This window comes from Equus quagga, chromosome 13, assembly GCF_021613505.1.
Source record: "Equus quagga isolate Etosha38 chromosome 13, UCLA_HA_Equagga_1.0, whole genome shotgun sequence".
NCBI classification, from domain to species: domain Eukaryota; kingdom Metazoa; phylum Chordata; class Mammalia; order Perissodactyla; family Equidae; genus Equus; species Equus quagga.
The window spans coordinates 40,628,208-40,631,341 of NC_060279.1; the positions used below are offsets into that span (position 1 = coordinate 40,628,208).

General features: G+C 48.8%; 1 long non-coding RNA gene across 1 annotated transcript; it reads right to left on the minus strand.

Annotated features, from left to right (window-relative positions):
- Positions 1–1,555: 1,555 nt before the first annotated feature.
- Positions 1,556–2,877, minus strand: LOC124250844 (uncharacterized). The gene is made up of 2 exons (XR_006891633.1): positions 2,840–2,877; positions 1,556–2,119 (listed from the first exon to the last, which is right to left on the minus strand). It is a non-coding gene; the product is annotated as an uncharacterized LOC124250844 (long non-coding RNA).
- Between the last annotated feature and the right edge of the window lie 257 nt (positions 2,878–3,134).

The following is a 3,134-nucleotide window of genomic DNA, read 5'->3' on the forward strand; positions in this document are numbered from 1 at the left end:
GGAGCCCAGATAACAGCCCAGTGGGGAAGGAAGGCCACGGTGAGTTGCTCCTACTCACAGCAGAAGCCCCTGACACAGACTCAAGGATTCACCTCCCTTTAAGCATCCCCACCCCCAGAATAACCAAATTCCCCTGCTCAGTGGGCCCATTTTATACTGGTTTATTTCTTGAGGGAGGAGCTGTGTCTGTTTTGTTTGCTGACATGTAAACACTAAGGACAGGGAAAACTTCTTAATCTGCTCAAGAAATCCTGAAGCTATAAAGGCAAAGACAGACATAATTTATTACGCAAAAACTAAAAATGTTTTTATAACAAAAGTCATTAGGAATACACTCAATAAAATTTAATTCATTAAATATTTTAACAAAGACAGATCAAGGTAAAAAATCCATGATATATCAAGCTCTTGAAAATTGACAAGAAAATAACAAAACAGTGTCATAAATTTTGTAGAAATGACCAAAAACACATATTTAAAAGCCCAAAATGATTACAGGGACTTGAAAATTCAATTAATAATGAGACTGGCAAAAATAAGGAAGAGCATAAACGAAAGAAAGTGACTCAGCAGAGAGGTGATTTAGAACGGGGCAGAGTGGATAAGCTCAGGCCACTTAGACAATGGCTATTGTTTCTTGTCAGCAGCAGTGAGGGGGACGAGGGGACTGAGCATCTTAATTAGAGATTCCATCCTCACCAGAACCTCTCTCTGCTGAGTCCATCATCCTCACGCAGACACCTCTCAGCCTGAATCTCAGGAGCATTAGCTCCTCACTCCCCTGCTGTGCCCTGCTGCCCCCCACTTTCCCTGTGAACACCTAAGACTCCAATCATCCTGGAGCAGGTGCTTTTCCACCCTGATGTCTGTGGTGACAGAGCTGAGAAGACAAGTATTAAAGTATGGGAGCCCCATTCTTCCCTAGAGTCTGTCCACCTTTTCTTCTTGTTATTTTCTAAGTTACACATTAGTGTTTTTTCTAATAAATAAGCCCCACCATTCATCACTCTACACTCACCTGGCCCAGCGCACGGGCCTGGTGACAGGACAGGGTCCTCAGGCAGCAGATCGACTCCTTGGACAAGGGAGCATGTAACTGATGCAGTAAGTCAAAAGGGCGGATCTGAACCAGACTCCCCTCCCTAGGAGGGAGTTCAATGAGCATGCATTATATATGTTGGGGGAGAGTCTCAATACTCTCTTCAAGCATTTTACCCAACTCCTTATTCTAACAGAAGAACAGTTCTGTGGGATGGAGATTTGTCCCTCTTCCTAGGGTTCCAACAAGTCTACAAAGCTGTGCTTCCCCACCTTTCTCAACTTCTAGAACACAGAGACAGTGAGAACCTTAGTATAGCTCAGTAGGGAAAAAGACAAGGCTACTGTGGTTGGAGGGGACCCTCCTGGAGCTCCACCAGCCCTGCAGTTGGAAGGAATCAGGTCCTCAGAGCAGCTTTTCCCTTATCACCTAATCAAGCCCATCCTGGCATCATAAAGAGAGGCTTCGGAGGCCCTGAGCCGGGGAGACATTGGGGATCACAGAGAAGAGAAGACATTTTGTGGGTAGGAAGGCAGAGCTTTATTATAACATGAAGGAAGGAGGAAAGAAAACTCATATCCAGGCTGAGAATTTGGGCTGCCTGATCAAACACATGGTTCTTCCCAGGAATCTCTATGAGTCTTCGTGGTCCCTGTCAACCCAAGGATTGGGCAAGAGGAAGTGGACAGAGGGAAGCATCAGGCTTCTTGATCATTCATTTACACCAATAGCTTCTGCATGGGCAGGTCAGCAGCAGCCCCCAGAGCTGCCGCAGCAGCCAGAGCCCCCCGAGGGCTCACCCTCACAGCAGTCAGGGCTCTGGTGCCGCCGCCGGTGGAAGAGACGGGGCCTGTGGTGGCTCAGGCAGCAGCCCCCTCCCCCAGAGCTGCAGCAGCCCCCAGAGCTGGGGCCACAGCAGGAGGAGACTGGAGGGGGACACGGGGCTGGACACTGAGGGGGGCACTTGGGGGGACACTTGGGAGAACATTTAGGGGCGGGGCACTTTGGGAGGCACTTGGGAGGAGGCTGGCACTGCTGCTGGTTCTGCTGGCAGGACATCTCAGCAGGCGTTCAGTCAACCTAAAGGACAATAATGAAACTCTAAATATGCAAAATCAAAGGTCATTATTATATTTCCTTTAAAATCAGTATATACATGGAAGAGGAATGATGTTCAGATCCTACAGATACATCTATGACTGCAAGAAACAAATTAAGTCCTTCCTGATAAAAGTGTGTGGATTAAGAAACCAATAGCGTGAGCTTCTTACTCTCCCTTCCAGAGGGAAGCTGGGACGGCTCCATCGGCACAAGCCTACATCAAGTATTTGCAACCCCTGATGTGCCCATTCTCTCAGTACAAGCTAAGCTCCCAATTAGATGTTGCAGGACACACTGGGGATGCTCTGGAATATGTTTAACAGTCAGCACTCCAGAAAAAGACATTCTTTGAAGCATTTGCCAATTTCTATGTGTAAATATTCCCAAATTGGCTTTTTTCCACCTACCAAAGTGAAGACCTTGAACACAGTTGGGAAAAGCGGGTGCAGTTAGCTCCCCCAGCCTATCAGAGCTACTCCAGAAAATCCAAGACACAGAGCCAGAGACTCAAGGCAGACTGAGTCTTCTTCCTGTTGGTCTGGCACAAAGCACACACAGCTCTCGTTCCTCAGCCTCCTCCTTATCCTCATTCCTTGGTTCTGTTCTTCACCTCCCAGCCCTCCCCACAGCACCCTCCTCTCCTTCCTCCCCTGTCCTGTTCAGAGTTCCATATCCTGCTGGGTTCCATATCCCACTCACCCTGGTCACAGGCAGGAGCACAGAGGAGTCAGAGAGGATGAGATACTGGAGCCAGGACGTCTTTTATAGGCCCCAGGCTTGGCTCTGGGAGGGGCAAGAGGTGGCTCTTGCACAACCAGGCACGTGCTAGGTCATTCATGACATTCCCCTGCCTCTTTGTGCCTGGCTCCCAGGAGGCCTTGGGAGCTCTCTGGATGCCCCAGTGGGTTAGGAGTGTAAGGGACTTTATCAGTCACATCCTTCCCTAAGGCTGCAGCTCCAGATAGTCAACTCGGGGCTCCCAAGTGACCTCTGC